The sequence below is a fragment of the Urocitellus parryii genome, chromosome 3 (assembly GCF_045843805.1).
Source record: "Urocitellus parryii isolate mUroPar1 chromosome 3, mUroPar1.hap1, whole genome shotgun sequence".
NCBI classification, from domain to species: domain Eukaryota; kingdom Metazoa; phylum Chordata; class Mammalia; order Rodentia; family Sciuridae; genus Urocitellus; species Urocitellus parryii.
The window spans coordinates 174,690,370-174,710,879 of NC_135533.1; the positions used below are offsets into that span (position 1 = coordinate 174,690,370).

Here is a 20,510-nt window from a genome sequence, read left to right on the forward strand (position 1 = left end):
AGACATGTATACAGATAATTATAATACAGTGAAATAATTGCTAACCAAGCTACTATTCAAATAAACTGCAGTTGAAATATTGAGGATGGAATTACCAGTAATAAGACAGTGAAGAAGGAAGGATTGGAATGGCTTCTCTAGAGGTAAAAACTGAAACAAGCCTTTAAAGCAAGGAAGTTAGGGGAAACACATTCTAGACAGAACTAATAAATATCTTGAATGATAGCATGAAAAATAAGTGGCTTCACCTAGGTTTGGTGGTGCCCAGCAGCTGGGAAGGCTGAAGCAGGAGGATCACAAATTCTAAGTCAGCCTTAGCAACTTAGTAAGGCCCTGTCTCAAAATTAAAAAGGACTGGGGGTGTGACGAAGTGACTCTGGGTTCAATCTCTGGTACCAAAAAAAAAAAAAAAAAAGATGGCTTGTTTGAGAAACTGATTTTGTGTGACATCATATGGGAGGGGACAAGAGATTAGGACTCCTATGTGAAGGACTTTAATCTTATGCTGCCTTTTCCTTTAGGATCAAGTGGTCAGGAGTTCTAAAAGATTTTAAGTGTAGATAGTCCCCAATTTATGATGGATCCACTTAGGAATTTTTTTCTTTTTGGGGTTGCTGTGGACTGAACCTAGGGCCTTATGCATGCTAAGCACATGTTCTACCATTGAGCTACATGTCTAGCCCTGGATTTTTTGATTTTATAATGGTGTAAAAGCAATATATATCCAGTAGAAGCTGTTCTTTTATCTTGTTCTTTCCTTGGACAGTGGTAACAGCCATGCAATTAGGGTAAATAACCAGTACTCTATACTGTACTGTGTTTCTAAGCAATCATGTTCAATAGGCTAAGTTTATTAAATGCATTTTCAACTTAAAATATTTCAAAGTATAGTGGGTTTATGTACACATAATCCCATCATGAGTTGAGGAGCTATACAATAGACTTGTGGTTAGATCTTTGTTTTTTGAACAGCTGTCTTGGTGATAATTTGGAAGATATATGTGCCTGGAGGTAAGGGGTCTGGGTAAAGTGATATAGTTTAAAAGAGGGGGGGAGGGAGGGAGAGAGAGAGATTGATTTATTTAGTTCTTGGAATGCATCCGGCTCATTTTAGTGGAAGTAGATAGATTTGGGAGTTATCAGCCTCCATAGTGAAGGCTACAGATAATACACTCTCAGGGAGGTTTGTAGATGTCTAGAAAAGTGGAACCTGGGGAAAATCTTGTAGATGACCAGTATTTGAACAGCTAGTGGGGAAAACAAACAAACAAACAAACAAAAACAGACTTGTATTTGAACAGCTAGTGGGGAAAAAGAAAACAGACTTGACAGGAAAAGAGAGGTAAAAAGGCCAAGAAAGATTGGATTTGTGTGGTACAGGGTAAGGAAGAATTTTTGAGAAGCGATAGCATTCAAATGTTCCTTTATAAAAGCTGAAAGTAGTCCTTGGATTTGGCCAATAGGGATCTGTCTCTTCTGTGGCATGGGGGCTGTCAGTGGAATGGTTAGCTAGTGAGTGTGAATGCTGTGAAAGTGCTTATGTGAGATGGTACCAAGGATAATTAAGCATTTCCATATGAAAAAAATGTTTGTACACTTAAGGATGATAATTTGGTTTTCCCCTAGTTTTGATTGTTGCCACTCAAACAACAGAGAGCCCTGCATGAGGGGTGAAATGTGGCATTAGAAAAGCTATGTAGGTCAGGCACTCTTTGTCCCCGTGAATTCCTCAGTAGGCTTACTTGTTAGTTGAAATCTTATTGAGTTAAATATAATTTGTGCAAATGGGACATGAGTCACAGATGTCAAATTTATAGAAATGTTAAAACTTTCTAATTCAGCATAAATTAGAAAATTTATAGTCATAGGTAATATTCTTATTTTTTATGCTTGGAGTTTTTAAAGCTAGGAATTTATCTTTGCATTATTTTTTAGTAGAAAAAAAGTCTATGAAAAGTCTTTGTAAATGTGAGTGTGAGGAGGGGGCTGGATATATATTCAGTTCTTACTGTCTAAAACATATGAATGAGAGGTTTTCTCAGGATTGTTTAATATGAAGATGACTGATTATGGTTTTCTATAATTTTTTTGGTACCTAGAATTGAACCAAGGGGTATTAAATACTGAGCTACATCTCCAGCCCCTTTTAAAATATATATCTTATATATATTTATATGTATATTTTATTTAGAGACAGGGTCTTGCTGAGTCTCTTAGAGTCTCACTAAGTTGCTAAGGCTGGCTTTGAACTCACAATCTTCCTGCCTCAGCCTCCTGAACCATTGGGGTTACAGATATGCACTAATTATGGTTTTACTTATGGCTCAAAATTAAAATTTTAACTAACATTTTATAGAATCCAACAAAAGGATTGAATGTTTTAGTGTCCATCCTGACAAATACCTCACTTTTGAAGAAAGGTTACAAAAACTTACAAACCAAGGTCAGGAAAAAAAAAAAAATACAAACCAAGGTCAGGAAAAAAAAAAAAGTGAAATAGTGTGGTAAAAGTATTAATCTGTTTTCAGTGAAGAGCTGTTTTAATTATCAAATTTAACTTTATCAACTTTAATACTTTTACCATTTATTTAATACTTTTACCAATATATTCACCTAATTTTATAATAATATTTGACTTTTACATTCCTGTTTTTGTGGTAAGTGATGAATATGTGACTCTTGACTAAAATAGACATTTAACATTAAGAAAAATGGAGATATCAAGCAATTACCAATTAAAGACACGATGAATAATTCCTCCTCTTTTATATTGTCTAAAATGAGGTCATATACGTGGAAATATTTTATAAACTAGGTACCTATAAATTAGTTACCTTTAAGTAGAGTAAAACTGCCAAATATTCACTAAATTTAGTAGAAAAGCATAATTAAATTGCTTTTGAACAAAGGAGTCAAAGAAAATATTTTCAGTTTTAGGGCTGGGGATGTGGCTCAAGCGCCAGCGCGCTCGCCTGGCATGCGTGCGGCCCGGGTTCGATCCTCAGCACCACATACAAACAAAGATGTTGTGTCCGCCGAGAACTAAAATAAATAAATAAATAAATAAATAAATATTAAAAATTCTCTCTCTCTCTCTCTCTCTCTCTCTCTCTAAAAAAAAATATTTTCAGTTTTAAATTATCCATGAATATAAAGATAATAAAGATGTACAGAAATATACATTTTAAGTACAATTTATGAGTTCTGAGACGGAAAACTCATTTTGGGCAGGGCTTGGGAAAGGAGGAGATTAGAGAAATAGGTTTTATGAATTTTTGGCACAGTATAAGTATATAGCAGTCTTATTTTTTAAAACTGCATCATTTGCCAGGCATGGTGGCACACACCTGTAATTCCATCAACTCAGGAGGCTGAGGCAGGAGGGTGGCAAGCTTGAACCCAAACTGGGCAACTTGGCGAGACCCTGTCTCAAAATAAAAATGGGCTGGTGATGTAGCTTAGTGGTAGAGTGCATTTGGGTTTAATCTCTAGCACTGCAAAATAAATAAAGAAAAAAACAAAAAAGATTTTAAAAAATAAAAACAAACTGTGTCATTTTATTTAGCACATGTTGTAGTTCTGAGCCTTAGTATTCTGTACTTGCATAATGTTTATCTATTGTAAAGCCTGTATGTCATAACCCCAAATCTGCATTGTCACTTCCTTCTTGTAAATCCTGATGTTACTAAGATAACATGATTGAAACAAGAGTGTTAGTTTCTTCAAGTTGTAAAAAACAGTTTGAGAACAGAAAAAAAAGTTAAGGTACGAACAATTTTCTGGTTACTACTGTTATTATTTAAAAGTTTATTTCAGTATTTTCAATAAACCATTCAGTGAATTTGTTTAGCAGAAAACTCTAAAAATTGCCTAAGCTTCTGAGCATAACATCTAAGTTGGCTCAAAACTACTCAAAACTTGTAATTTTAGTGGATAGTAGAGATCTCATAATGTGTATCTTTTACCAAACTTTAGAATTCAAATTGATTCATATAAAGACATTCATTAATGATATAAAATTTTGTTTCATATTTTAAATTTAGATAAAGTCTTAAAATAGGTAAATCTGAAGCAGTATTCTAATTTGGGAAGTATAACAGGGTATGTTAGTGACTTTTATTGCTATCTGTTCAGAGGAAATTGAACATGGGCTGTAGTTTTAATTGTATATGTCTGTTGCTTGCAGTAATCTTTAAAAAAAAAAAGTGAGATGAACTAACTAGTAACATTTATTATTGTTCTCACAATAAAGTACTTGGATTTAAAGAGCAAAATTTTATAATAATTGTTTTGATTAAAATTTTAAATGCAATCTTCTTAGTGATTTTTATATAAAATAGATGATACTGACTTTACTATTTAAACTTTTATATATTTGTATTAATGTTTCATAAAAACATCAGTATCTGGGCTGGGATTGTGGCTCAGCGGTAGAGCGCTTGCTTAGCATGGGTGGGACCCGGGTTCGATTCTCAGCACCACATAAAAAAATAAATAAATAAAGGCATTGTGTTTTGTCCATCAACAAAAAAGATTCTCTCTCTCTCAAAAAAAAATCAGTATCTTTTTTTTCTTTTCCATTTAAATTTGTAAGTAAATTAGCTGAGTCAATTATTGTTATCTGGACTGATAATGTAGCTAAGTAGTAAGAGTAGTTGCAAAAAAAAAAAAAAAGAAATTAGTCTTATCTTTGTTGTAGCATTTATTACTGTGTTTTTGTTATCTATTCCTTTCTTAATTCTTCTAAGAATTAATTTTCTTAATTCCTTTAAGTTGGAGGCCTGTCTTATTTGCTTTTGTTTTCATCATTCTTAGTTAATATTTAATAGGTTTTGACAGTTAGGTTTTATATTTCCTCTTTAGATCTCTCAGATATTGGCTGTGTCCTCTTTTGTTTAAGGGGATTTTATCTTAGATATATTGTGTTCCTTAAATTTACCATGATGAATTTTTTCATCATGTGTGATGATGCTGGGAATGGAACCCAGGCATATTAGGCAAGCACTATACCACTGAGCTATATCCCCCACTTGACCTGTCATGATGAATTCTAAGTGAACTGTATATAGTTATTTGTGTCATTTAAATAGTTAAATCTTTAAGGAGTGCATGAACTCATATTTTTCAATATACTGACAGTATAAAAAAATACTAAAGAAGAGCCAAGAATATAGCTCAGTAGTGGAATATCTGCTTAGCATGTGCAAGGACCTAGGTTTGATCCCCAGTGTTTCTCAAAAAAATAAAAAACAAAATGGTGGTAGAGGCCAAAGATGCTACCAAGCATCTTAGAATGAACAGGGTCATTTCCTCCAAAGAACAATCCTGTCCAGAATGCCAGTAATGGTAAGCTTGAAAACCCTGCTCTAGACCAGTCTTAAGATACATACTTATACTGTATCTTGTTTTTTTTGTTGTTGTTGTTGCTTTTTGGTACCAGGGATTGAACCCAGGGTCACTTATCCTCTGAGCTACATCCCCAGTCCTTTTTATTTTTATTTTGAGACAGGGTCTCATTAAGTTACTTATGGCCTTGCTAATTTGCTAAGGCTGGCTTTGAATTTCTATCCTGCCGCCTCAGCCTCCCAAGCCACTGGCATTTCAGGAGTGTGCCACTATTCTTGGCTACTGTATCTTATTTTATGTTGTCCTCTAATTGGTTCCATGGTTCAGTGCACATGAGTCTCAATCCCAGTTTTTCTACATACCCAATTGTACAATAGTGCCCATGTTATTTAATTCTGGAGGTGAATATCCCTATCTGTGAAATGAGATAATAATATTTAACTTAAGGATTGTTTTAATGATTAAAATTAATTCAAATTAAAAAGGAAATTTATTAATATATTTAAGCATTTAATAACAGCAAGGGGCTGGAGTTGTGGCTCAGTGGTAAAGCACTTGCCTGGCATGCGTGAGGTCCTGGGTTCAATCCTCAGCACTGCAAATAAATAAATAAATAAATAAATAAATAGAAATTAAATAAAAGATTCATTGACAACTAAAAGTATTTTTAAAAAAATAACATAAGCGAGTTATTTTGTTTCTTATGTTCCTATCAGTTTGGTATTTTGATGGAAATTCTTACATGAAATTCTAGTTTTAGATCTCAGATCTGTGGCTTTTTAATCCATTAAAATCCTTTTTCTAGATGTGTCTTCATAAAACATATACAATATTTTATAGATTTCAAAGTTTAGTTCATTCTTTTAGTTAACTGTATTGCACGCTTCCTGTGTGATAATCACAGTTCTAGGTAAACTAAAGTTCCTATCCCCTTACCCCATGAAGCTGACATTCTAGTGTGTAGAGTGCCATCATCCATCTTTCCTCATCCCCTCAACCTTGGATGCTTCAGATTCCTCAGATGTTTTTCGTCCATTTGTAGTAAACTTCTAGGAAACTTGACATACATGGTTGAAAGGTTGTAGAATTAAAAGTCTAGCATAGTGAATAAGAGCATGGATTCTGGAACCCACCTGCCTGGGTGTAAGTTCTGGCTGTGTAACATCCTAGCTATATGATTTTGAGCAAGTCATAGTTTTCTCTAGGCCTTCATTTCATCCCTCAGAATTGTTTCAAGGATTAAAGAGTATCTCTGTGAAGCACTTAGAATATCTGTGCTGTGAAGTGTTTATACATTGTGAATATATGTATACAACTTCAAATATAATTTAGAATATTTGTGATGTGCTTGAAACATTTTGGCAATAGTGACCATCATGTGTTAGTTCTTATATCCTTTAACTCAGTAATGTCATTCTTAAGGACTCAATCTGAGAACATTATTTAAAATGCAGTATAAACACATACCTATAATAATTTTAACCAAGAGACTGATTGCAAAAAGTCTATCATGTATAGTTAGTTGACCTTAAATAGGTTATGAAATGTATGAAATATAATATGACCATTTAAGTCATTTTGTCAAAAGATATTAATGCTGTGTGAGAATATAAATGTTATGGAACAATTTAAGTGAAAAAGTCAAATATACTGCTCTATATAGAATATGTCCCTGAATTCTTTAAAAATACAAGGTGAGTGGAATGTTAGTTGTGTAATGTGTATGAAGAACTTTGCTAAACTATTAACCGTGGTTATCCTTGAAAACCAGGAGGGGTTATTTTATTTTCTTCTGTACTTTGTTTTCTCCTGATTTCAATATTAAATATCTTATTCTTAGAAAAGCAAATTATTTTTGGAAAGGATCAAATGAGGTGAAAAACCTTATAATGTGAATAAAAAAACAAATTGTTGAAATTAGTTCTGCTATTAAATAGTTATGAATCTTGAGTGAATTTCTCTCTTCCATGGGGAACGCAGTTTGCTCATTTACAACATGAGGAGTTGGACTGTAACAAAAAAGTCATGGTAGTAGAGTAGTAAAGAGCTGAGAAGTGAGGAGTACAGCAGTGGAGATCATTGCATGTGTTTATATCCTGATTCTGCCTGTTATTGCTGGGTGGCATTTGGTGAGAAGTTTAACTTCTCTGTGCATTAGTTTTCTTGTTTATAAAGTAGGAATAATAATAATATCTCATGATAATTGTGAGAATTAAATGAGTTAATGTATGTAAAGGACTTAATATAGGACCTTGCACACCATTGGGACCCAATAAATGTTAACTGCTTTAACGGGTATACAAGATCCTTCCTAATGAAATTATTTATTACCAGGAATATTTTTAGTGAAGTGGATGGTTCTTAAATTTGACATTTGAAAATTTCAGCTAATTTTCTACTTAGATATTTTCGAGATTGTGGAGGGTATCAATTTGTGAAGCAGAATATTTTGGACTTTGGGCTTGTCCCTTCCTCTTACCTTTGCTTACTTGTTGTGTGTTCTTGTATAGGCAGCTTGTTTGAGGCCTTGAGTTATCTCTTTTTTTCAGCACTAAAAATCTTATATTTTATTTTCTTCATCATGTTTTAATTTTATAAATTAATCATTTAATTGCTGCATTGGCGATTGAACCCAAGGGTGCTATAACACTGAGCTACATCAGCCCAGCCCTTTTTATTTATTTATTTATTTTGAGAGAGAGAGAGAGAGAGAGAGAGAGAGAGAGAGAGAGAGAGAATTTTTTTAATATTTATTTTTTAGTTTTTGGCAAACACAACATCTTTGTTTGTATGTGGTGCTGAGGATCGAACCTAGGCCACACGCAGGCCAGGCAAGCGCGCTTCCGCTTGAGCCACATCCCCAGCCCCCCAGCCCTTTTTATTTTGAGACAGAGTCTCCCTAAGTTACTGAAGCTGGGCTTAAATTTGCAATCCTCCTGCCTCAACCTCATGAGTAGCTGAGATTACAAGTGATTATACACATGTGCCACCCATAGAAATTTTTAAGGGTGTATAATATTTACAGGCACCATCTTCAGTTTTAAATTTAGGAAATGGCATAAAACCCAAGATAATATACTCAGTTGACCACCCCATTATAGGAAAAGCTAATATTATAACCTAAACTCAGCTAGAAATGGTAGAGCATGACTTCCAGCTTAATTCAATTGATGCATAGATATCCAAATGTTAGTAAAAAATAAATCAAAATATGTGAAAGTCACCTTCAGAATCAGCAACTATAATGAAATTTTTTTTGGAATTCTGAACAAAGACTACAGAAATAAATTACTTTCATATTGTATCATTTTCTTTCACCAACTATATGAAATAATTAAGTTCTTCAATGAATATTGACTCACTCAGCTCTTGGATTGCTTTGGAAATTTTTGAGCAAGTCACACTCTGGAATCCAAGTATGTAGTGGCAATCCTAATGAAGATGGTTATATTTCTTTCTCTAGAGGGGTAAGAATGGAAATTATATTTTAATACATTTATTAGATCTTTAGCAACTCTTTGTTTTATAATATGGTATAACTTAGTGGCAGCCTGCTAGAAGGGTCATTATTTCTTTTAGAATATAAGTTAGCAGAGCAACATTGCCAAGAAACAAAGGAGAATTTTGCCATAGTTAAGGGCCACAATTTGTTACATAGATAATGGAAGACATTCTCTACTAATTTAAGAACTTATTCATAAAACATACAAGCCTCATCATAGGAGAGAGAGAGTGTAAGACGTCTTCTGGTTTAACAGTTATAGCCAGTGGGTATTGTGACCTACTGACAGAAGGGAGGGCTTTTCCTTGCCTTTAGATTGGGTTTATCCAAGGGTGAGTTGTTTATGTAAGCATACAGTAGATGTGAGGAAATTCCTATTCTATATGGCAGTTAACTTATTCTGTCTTCCCAGAGGTTTAACTCATTTCCTCTAATTCCCCACATATGTACTTCTTTGTATCTATTGTTAGTTGGGTTCCATTAATTACATGGTATTTATATTTCTCTCTGAATGCAGAATTTCTGAGCTTTTTCTTTAGACATTTTGAGCTTTTTGTTTTGTTTTGTTTCCCTAATAAAATTTTTTTATATCTTAATCTATAAGAGATCGATAACATACTTGCTTCTGAACATGCAAATTGGAAAGCTGTGGGTGGGACATTGGGAAGATGTACTTTTGACTTTACCACTAGACCTTTGGAACCTACTGAATATTTTTTCCAACTTTTAAAATGCAGTGTTTATGGAATAATTTAACCATTTGATTCACAAACTTATTTGTTTTATAGGTTTTACTCTTCTTAACAGAGTTAGGAATATAAAATTTCTTAAAGTTGACCATGAATGATCCATTGAAAACATAATAATAAATTTATAATCTTCTTTTAAATGATCTGCTTAGACTTGGTCCACTGATAGGCACTATGGACTTCAAAATACACAAGTGATAGCCTAGTTCTACAGGTAGTTTGGGATCAACTGTAGCAAACTGAATACCATTTTTTTCCTCAACGTCAGTTTCCTTTGATTCTTTAACACTAGCAAGATTGATCTGTACCATTTTATCTTTGAGAAGTGTAGTGGAGTCATTCTTTTAACTTCTTGAATTTCAAGTTGTGTATTTGATAACTGAGCCCAGGATTCTTCCTTGATAGTGGTAAGTCTGCAGCTCCAAGAGTATGTTCCCCTTTCCACATCTACAAGAGACAGACTTATTAATTCCTGGACATACTGAATGTTCATTCTCTCTACCCTTAGCCCAGGAATAAAGTTGCTTCTCTTGTAGTAATCAGTGCTGGATGCTGTTCTCTCAGCAGGTGCTCCCATTTTGTAGAGGTTTTATTCTCATAAACAGCTGAAAATATGAGGTAATTCCACAAAGTTGCCACCCTGTAGACTTAAAATATAAAGTCAATCAGATCTCATCTTTCTATTATACTTTCAGGCCAAACCGGTACCAGTTTCTAATGGATCTGAGCTCTGACAATGCCATTGCCCCTGTAGAAATTCTTGCATTATATGCATTGTGCTACTTTTCCTTTGGCACAACCTATTCTTCATCTTGTAACCTCTACAAGAATTTATGGGGGGCTGGGGATGTGGCTCATGCGGTAGCGTGCCCACCTGGCATGCATGCGGCCCGGGTTCGATCCTCAGCACCACATACAAACAAAGCTGTTGTATCTGCCAAAAACTAAAAAATAAATATTAAAAATTTTCTCTCTCTCTCTCTCTCTCTCTCCTCTCTCTCTCTCCTCTCTCTCCTCTCTCTTAAAAATATTAAAAAAAAAAAAAAAGAATTTATGGGACAGGGGCTGGGGTTGTGGCTCAGAGATAGAGCACTCGCCTAGCATGTGTGAGGCACTGGGTTCAATCCTCAGCACCACATAAAGTAAAATAAAGACATTGTGTCCACCTATAACTAAAAAATATTAAAAAAAAAAGAATTTATGGGACAGAAAATCTTTAAGTAAAGCTAAAACTCTGAACCCAGTAGCTGTGATGAGGTGTACTGTGGGATTTATCTCAGCCTGAATACCCCTACAATAATCTTCCTGATATAATACAAGAGACAGACACTAAATAATAGTTTTTTTGTTCATACAGCTGATTCACCTTTAATTCTATTTAATTCCATTCTGTACTATTGGAGTCCATATTACTCGCTGGGCATTGTTGTGACAAGAGGGTTGCCTTCTTCTGTTTCATAATTTTAAATTTGCATCATTTGCAATATTTTAGGATCCCACCAGCACTGTACTAGCTGGCTTTGGGGTGAGTCCACAGGGTAAAATGGGATGAGCATCTCCCTCTCCAGAGCAGATAGCAGTGTCAGTGATGTCACTCTCTGCTCTTAGCTGCAGGACTACAGACATTGTTTACTCCCGCCCCCCACACTCTTTGGTGCTGGCGATCGAGCCCAGGTCCTTTCACAGTCTAGGCAAACATTCTTATCACTGAGTTGCATACCTAGCTCTTTTTATTTTATTTTGAGACAGGGTCTTCCTAAACTGCCCAGACTGACCTTGAACTTGTCATCCTCCTGCCTCGTTTCTGAAGTAGCTGTGATTATACACATGTGCCACCCATAGACATTTTTAAGGTTGTATAATATTTACAGGCTATACTTTTCACATCTTTTCTTCTTCTATTGAATGTGTACCTGGTTTCTGCTTTTTAAACCATTATTAATCTTGTTTTGCTGCATATATTAAAAATCAGATCATTTTACATAACTTTTTTATTAATTTGAATCTTGAGAAGTATATCCATGGGCAGGTTTTTATTTTTATTTTTCTCCCTTTACCTTCTTTCTTCCTAAGGGTGTGAGTTTTTGTTTTTTCTCCACTCATTAATTTTCAAAAAAAATTTTATTTGTTGTTTTTAGATATACATGACAGTAGAATGTATTTTGACATACCGTACATTTGTATATGATGTGGAGTTACGCTGGTCGTGTATTCATTATATGAACATAGGAAAGTTGCATCTAATTCATTATACTGTCTTTTTCATTCCCATTCCACATCCCCCCCCCCATCCAGTGAAACCCCCCGCCCCCCACACACCTATTGTGAGTCAGCATGCACATGTGAGAGAGAACATTTGGCTTTTGAGTTTTTTGGGGGATTGGCTTGTTTCACTTAGCATGGTAGTCTCTGGCTCCATTCATTCGTTGGCAAATACCTTGATTTCATTCTTCTATATGGCTGAGTAATATTCCAGTGTGTATGTGTACCACATTTTCTTTATCCATTCATCTCTTAAAGGGCATCTAGATTGTTCCATAGCTTAGCTATTGTGAATTGAGCTGTTATAAACATGTGGCCAAAGGGCAGGTTTTTAAAGATTCCTTACTATATAATGATAAACTGCTTTCTAGACAAGTTGTACCAATTTATATTCCCCTTACTGTCAGTTTGTAAAAAGTTTCTCTTACAGCTGTCTTGGAAGCACTAAATATGTATTATTTAATTTTTTTTTGTTTTTATTAGTAACAGATTGAATCTCCTTAGTTTATATGCTTTAAGGTCATTTAAAATGTATACACATGTAGTTGGATAATCTTTTTTATCTTTTTTTCTTTTCATTGGCTTAAAAATAGAAATAGCTTTATTGAGGTATAATTTACATGCCATAAAATCCATCCCTTGTAAGTGTAAGTTAAGTATATGATGCCAGTGATTTTTAGTAATTTATTTGGGGGGCACTCTGGAGATTGAACCTAAGGCTTCGTACATATTAAGCACATGCTCTACCACTGACCTGTACCTAGTCCTGATTTTTAGTAATTTTGTACAGCTTTACAACCATCACTGTAATCCAGCTGTAAAACATTTCTACTACCTTAAAAAGTTCCTTTATGCCTCTTTACAGTCAATCCTACACCCAGCCTCAGGCAACCACCAATCTGTTTTTTGTCAGTATAGGTTTGCATTTTTTAGAAATTTTAAATAAATGGTATCATATAGTATATAATTTTTGTGTCTGGCTTCTTTCACTATATTTTCAAGATTCTTCCATGTTGTAGAATGTACTACTAGTTGATGTATTTTTTTTTTTTTTTTTAGAGAGAATTTTAACATTTATTTATTTTTCTTAGTTCTCGGCGGACACAACATCTTTGTTGGTATGTGGTGCTGGGGATCGAACCCCGGGCCGCACGCATGCGAGGCGAGCGCGCTACCGCTTGAGCCACATCCCCAGCCCCAGTTGATGTATTTTTTAATGCTGATGTATCATGTTTTGTTTATTCAGTGGTTTATGGACATTCTTCAATTTTTGGTGACATGAACAATGCTGCTAGGAACATTTATATACAATTCTTTGTGACTGTCATTTCTTTGGGGTAGATATCTAGGAGTAGAATTGATTGAAACTCATTAGATTTGCATCATTATTTAGCCACAAAAAGTTTCTTTTAAAGAATAAATGATAGGACTATACTTGAGAAGAAATATACATACAATTGAATGATAAAAAAGAATCATAGTGGAATCATAGGAGCAGGCAAATGAAAATTTCTAAAGCATGCAGTATAACTATATAATAATGAAGACAACTTTAGAACTTCTTAGTAAATGAAAAACTACCAGAACCTAAAACCAGTTGAAGGCCACAAAAAGTGAATGTGCATCCAGATAAACACTGACAACTTTGGTTCCATGAAAAATGAGAAAAATAGAAGTGGAACATGATTTGCGCTCATTGTGACAGAAAAATGAATGAAAAAATATATTACATAAAGTGTTCTTTCCAATATAAAAAATGACCATCAAGATAACTGTAGCCAGGTATGTTGGCTCATGCCTATAATCCCAGCTGTTTGGGAGGATGGCAACTTAGAAACTAGCCTCAGCAATTTAGCAAGACCCTTTCTCAAAATAAAAAGGACTGGGATGTAGCTCAGTGGAAAAGTGCCCCTGGGTTCAATCCCCAGTAGTGGATGAGTGGATTAGATCAATAGGCAAAGGAATCAAGTAAATCATTTGAGATTTATATTCAAGGGTCTAGGGAGTAGATCAATGGGAGACTACTTGCCTAGCATGAATGAGGCCTGTGTTCATTCCCCGTCTTGCAAAAACTAAATATATAAATACACACACACACACACACACACACACACATACACATTCATATATATATATATATATATATGTGCATCTCTCTCTCTCTCTATATATATAGTCAATCTAGTAAGTGAATAAACATTCTTGGGCTAACCACAGAAATAAATATTTTGCTAACTGGTTGTTACATTAAATTAGCAAAATCAGAATAGGTATTGTTACCTTATGATGGTAAAATGAACTTTGTATGTTGGATTAGTGATTCTGAGGTAAATTTTCATTTTAGTTTTCTTGAGTATAATTAAAATGGTTTAGTAGTAAATTAGTAAGAGAGAGAATAAACCAAAAGGTAAGAAAGGTTACAGAATTTCCCATGGGCTGAAGTCAAGTCTGATCATGCCTTTCTCCACTCTTTCTCTTTGACTCACCCAAACTCCGGAGGTGCTAACCCAGCATAACTTCTTTTTGGACAAGAGAACTACATGTTTGCTCTGTCTCTGAATCCTGCTTTTCTAGCTTTGACTAAATCATGAATCCAGTTGTTCTTTAATCCAGTGACTCATACCTTAGGAGTTTGCCCCACCCTACTCCAATAAAACGCTGATAACTTTTTCATTTCAAATAATTCTGTGTGTCCTTTCTGCTGTTTACTGATTTTGCTGTAGGCATTCATCTGAATATATGTTTCCTGTTGATATTTTTAAAGTTCTTTGTGGAGTTCTGTATGAGTGGGGTCAAATACTTACTCCTTCTTAGTTATACAGTCATCCAAGATTAAGTGATTTTTAGTTTTACGAAGTATCTATCAAAAAGTGATAAAGAAGCTAAAAACAAGAAACGAAAATTGGTCTTTGCTCTATTTTCCCCAGTATCATGTTTTTCCCCCAACATCAAAGATTCTTTCCATTTCTTTTTTTTTAATATTTTATTTGTTTTGGTTTTAGGTGGACACAATATCTTTATTTTTTATTTTTTTTATATGGTGCTGAGACTCGAACCCAGAGCTTCACGAATGCCAGGCGAGCACGCTACCACTTGAGCCACATCCCCAGCTCCAGATTCTTTCCATTTCTGATAATTTTTATTATTTGCATTGGTAATGTTTTTGTGTGATTACTAACATTGACGTTTCCTACATTAAATATGTTTTCTTGTTACAAGGGGCTGTATGATTTTTAAAAAATATTTATTTCTTAGTTGCAGTTGGGCACAATACCTTTTATTTTATTTATTTGTTTTTATGTGGTGCTGAGGATGGAACCCAGGGCCTTGCATGTGCTAGGTGAGCGCTCTGCCGCTGAGCCACAACCCCAGCTGTATGATTTTTATACTGTTAATACTTGAGTTTATGTGAGGTCAAAGATGAGGAGGTAATGTGTGAAGATCAGGAATGATAAAAAGTATAGTTTATTCTTTTAGTTTTTGAAACTGGGAATTGAACCCAAGGGTGCTTAATTACTGAGCCGCAACCTTAGCACCCACCCACTCCCCTTTTTGAGAAAGGGTCTTGCTAAGTTGCTTAGGGTCTCACTTGATAATTTGCTGAGACTGGTCTTGAATCCATAATCCTCCTTCCTCAGTCTCCTGAGCTTCTGGGATTTCAGGCATGTGCCACAGTATCGGGCCTCATTTTATATACTTGACAATTTTTAATTTATTGAAAATATATTACCAATTTAGTGTAAGAATTTTCTTTACACTCCACTATAACTGTAAATGATCTACTGCAGGTAGTAGTACATCTGTTAGGTCCCTTTAGTCTTTTCCATTCACATTAACTTGACTACTTTAGGACTCAAGAAGAGATGTCCCTATAGATTCTACTAATTTTTGAAAAGTTAATACAATAGAATTAGGAAGTCCAGGTTGTTACATGACATGAGTTTGATCTCTTTGGATTGCTGTCAGCTTATTTAGGTCACCTATGGGTTCTCTTTATATCCTGACTGTTAGAAGTATAGCCATTGGCTGTTTTCCTGGCTTTTTTGATATTTTTTTTCTGATATTTTTCCTTGTAATTTTCTGACTTTCGTATCTGAAATCCCTTTAAATATTTTCTTCATTGATTGATCCTTAAATTTTAATGTTCTTAGATGTTCAGTTACTGTTTTCTCTGTAAGTGTGCTTTTTCAGTAATTTCATATATTATGATAATTTTATTGACCACTCATATAATGATGCTTTTCAGCATATTGAGCCCTATGTCTGAGTTTTCTGTTTGTCTGCCTACATTTACTCATTGGATGTAAATGTAGGCAGTAGTGAGTAGTGAGGCATAGTGGCACACACCTGTAATCTCAGGGATTCAGAAAGTTGAGGCAGGAGTATTGTTAAGTTCACAACCGGCCCCAGCAATTTAGCAATACCCTATCTCAAAAAAAAAAAAAAAAAAAAAAAAGTAAAAAGAACTGGGAATGCAGCTCAGTGGTAAAGAGCCCATGTATTCAATACCCTAGTACCAAGGTGGGTGAGTGGAGAGGAATCTAAAAGTAAATATCCGAAACTGAAATTATTCATTCACTAGCCATTCCTCCTCCATTATTTCTGAGCATAAATAATGGCATTATTGCTGTCCAGTATCCCAAACTAGAAACTTATCTTTTTAACACTGAGCACATAGGATCTGTCAATAAACCCATTTTACCACTTACAACTGTCTGAGTTCAGAACCTTGTTTATTTCAGTCTTGTATCCCTAGAGTCATTTTCATCCTAAACAAAATATCAGTTTTATCTTAGTACTTCCATGCCTAGACCCTATATTGATAAAGACTGTAGTATTTTATGTCTTGAGAGGTTGGGTAATCTCTTTACCCATCATATCTTTTAATTCTCAGCCTTAATACTTTGCATAATAGCCTTTCTCTCTCTTTCTCCTATTAGCCCCACACATCATGCTGTTTGCTCATGCTATTCAGTCCTTTCCCCACTCATCCTGACTCACCCTCCATCAGCCTTTATGGCTCAGCAGGAGACAGCCTCTTTAGGAAGCCTACTCTAAATCCTGAAGTCTGAGCCAAATGCCTTTTCTCTCTACTGGATAATTCTTGTTAGTGTATAAGGCAGTATACTTTTTCTTTTATTAAAAAAAATGTTCTCAGCTGGCACAGTGATACACTTCTGTAGTTCCAGCTACTTGGACTGCTCGTAAGGCTGAGGCAGGAGGACTGCTTGAGCCTAGGAGTTTGGGGCCAACCTGAGCAGCAAAGTGAGACTCCATCTCTTAAAAAACAAAACAAAACAAAAGCTCTTGATCCCACTTTCCCTTCTAGCTATTATTTATTTATTTGCTTCACTTTAGAATAAAATTTAAAAGATTTGTCTGTATATGTTGTCTCTCATTTCTCTCTGTTCATTTTCACTTGAATCATTCTGGTTAGGTTGTCATCCTCCACTGTTGTTTTCTTTTCTTTCTCTTCCCCCCTCTCCAGGGATGCTCTGCCACTGAGCTGCATCCCCAGTCCTTTTTATTTTTTTGAGACAAAGTCTTGCTAAATTGCTAAGTGTTGCCTTGAACTGCCGAGGCTGGCCTTGAACAATCCTCTTGCCTCAGTCTCATGAATTATTGGGATTACAGGCATGAGCCACAATGCCTGTCTTCCACTACTGTTTCCTTTTTCATACTTTTCTTATCAAGATCATTAGTGGCTTCCATGTTGCTATTTCCAGTGGGCAGTTATTGTTCCTTACCTTACTTAATCTATCAGCATCATTCAACAATTGTTCTGTCGCACATTTTTGGAAGATATCCTTCACACAGCTTCTAGGACATAGCACTTTCTCCACGTTATCATATGTCACAGGCCATTCTTTTAATTTTCCTTTGTGTGTCTTCATCTCTCTGACCTCTAAATTTTACACTGTTTCAGGGCTCTGTCCTTGGTCTTCTTATGTATCTATTCTTGCTCCCTATAGTCTCATCTTGTCTCTTGACTTGAAATTCTACTTACATTCTGATGGCAAGCAAATTAATACCTCAAGTCCATGCTTCTTCCCCTAAACTCTAGGCTCATATATTCAGTTGCCTTTAAAAATGTGTTTTTAAAATTACAGTCAGAACATATAATGCAAAATTTATCATTTTAACCCTTTTTAAATTTAATGTCTTTTAGTATTGTTTTTATAGTTTTCATTATACAAATCTTTTCCTGGTTAATTTCTAAGTATTTTATATTTTTATGCTATTATTGATGCATTTTTTGAGACTGAGTTTCACAACTAAGTTGTCCTGGTTGGCCTCAAACTTTTGATCCTCCTGCTCAGCCTCCCATGTAGCTGGGATTACAGGCATGTGCCACCATGCCCAGTTTAATATTCTTAGATTGTTCATTATTAGTATATAGAATTCCAACTGATTTTTGTGTGTTGACTTTGTATCCTACTTTGCTAAGCTTATTATTAGTTCTAACAATTTTTGTGGACTCTTCAGGGTTTTCTACATATAAGACCATGTTTCCTGGGAAAAAATAATTTTACTTCTTCCTTTCCAATTTGGATGCCTTTTATTTATTTTTCTTGCCTAGTTGCTCTAGTGAGAACTATGTTGAGTAGAAGTAGTGAATGTATATATCTCTGCCTTGTTCCTTATTTTTTCCCCATTGGGAATGTTATTCACTGTGAGATTTTCATATATGGCTTTTATTATATTGAGGTAGTCTCCTTCTATTCCTAATTTGTTGAGTGTTTTTTTTTTAATCATTGAAAAGTGTTGAATTTTGTCAAAGGATTTTTCTGCATCAGTTGAGATGATCGTGTGATTTTTCCCCCCTTCATTCTGTTGCTGTGGTATATTACATCAACCAATTTTTTTATGTTGAGCCATCCTTGCATTCCAGGATTAAATTCCATTTGGTTAATATGTTTAATTCCATTAATATGCTACTGAATTCATTTTGTCAGTAATTTTTGAGGATTTTGCATCAGCATTCATGATATTCTTTAGTTTTCTTGTAATATATTTGTTTAGCTTTGGCATCAGTGTAGGCTGGCCTCATTGAATGAGTTAGGAAGTTTTCCCTCTTGAGCTTTTTGGAAAGTTTGAGAAGGTTTGATGTTCTACTTCCTTTTTGACATTCCCATCTGATGTCTAACATATATCTCAAATTTAATTTGTTAAAAAATGAACCACTACTATTCTCTCCACCCCAATTAAAATACTTCCCATCTTTCACTGTCTTGTAAAGGCAATTACATCCTTGTAAGCTGCTTGGGCTCCAAACTTGAGCATCCTTCCTGACTTCTTTCTTTCATGTCATATATCCAGTCTGTCAGAAAATGTTGTTCTGAACAATTATCATTTTCTGTGTACTGAGTTGCATAAAAGGTTAACATTATGCTTTTTCAGTTTTATAGCATTATTTTATTTTAAGGGCAAAGATCCTGAAGACCATAGTTATACCAAGAGCCTTGGTTTAAATTATCCTTAGGTTAAAAAAAAAAAAAAAAAAAAACTCTTGTGGGTTATTAAAGAAAGTGATTCCTTTCAGAACTGATCCTGTAATCTGAAAGAACAAAAGAATAACTGAACTGTAAAAACTTATCAGAAATCAGTGATTTTATTCCTGGTGTCAGTGGTTTGACATCTGAACTCTGTTCCTCACATGTGTGGGTTGATGACAGTTTACTAATCCCTTTGAATGTATTCAAGTCTTTCCTCTTTCATCTCTCTTGATGTTTGTCTCTTTTCTCTGTTTTTGTGTGCATTTATCTCATTGTATAGTAATATTTGTCTCATGTTTTCTTTGTTCCCACCTTTTCATCTTTCTTACATTATTTTCTACTATATTACTATAATTTGATAAAACTTTATATTCTTAGTCATTTTTTTTTTCATGCTGGGCAAGTGCTGTACCACTGTGTTACATCCCCTCCTTTTTAAAAAATTTGAGACAGGGTCTCACTAGATTGCCAAGAAATGCCTCAAACCTGGGATCTTCCTGCCTCAGTATCCTGAGTACCTGTGATTACAGGCATGAACCACCATGCCTGGCTTTATATCCTTCTTAATTTAACATTTAACTCTGTAAGATTTATTTTTGTGGAGATAACTCTGTGGATAGTTTGTTCTCTAATGCTGTCACATATTTGTGTGTGGATAGTTTGTTCTCTAATGCTGTCACATATTACGTGTGTGTCATTTGTTATGGTTCAGGGATGAAGTGTTCCCCCAAAATTCATGTGAGACAGTACTAGAACATTCAGTGAATAAATGTGAAATGATTGGATTATGAGAGCCTTAACCTAATCAGTGCATTATTCCACTGATAGGGATTAACTGGGTGGTAATTGTTGGCAGGTAGGGTGTGGCTAGAGTTGGGTCACTGGGGGTGTGCCTTTGGAGTATATATTTTGTCCCTGGTGGGGATTGCTCTCCCTGATTCCTGATTGTCATGTTCTTAGCTGCTTTTCTCTTCGGCCTTCACCTAGTCAAGAGCAGTGGAGTCAGCCATCTGTAGACTGAAACCATGAGCCCCAAATGAACTTTTTTCCTCTAAAATTGTTCTTGTTAAGTCTTTTGGTCACAGAGTGAAAAAACTGACTAAAACATTATTCTTTTTACAAAAAGGGATTGTTGTATATTTAGTTATATGTTAA

General features: G+C 34.8%; 1 protein-coding gene across 24 annotated transcripts in view; it reads left to right on the forward strand.

Annotated features, from left to right (window-relative positions):
• The window catches only part of Slmap (sarcolemma associated protein), a 149,603-nt gene that overhangs the window by 19,777 nt on the left and 109,316 nt on the right, over positions 1-20,510 (forward strand). The gene's annotated exons all lie outside the window — the stretch shown is intronic.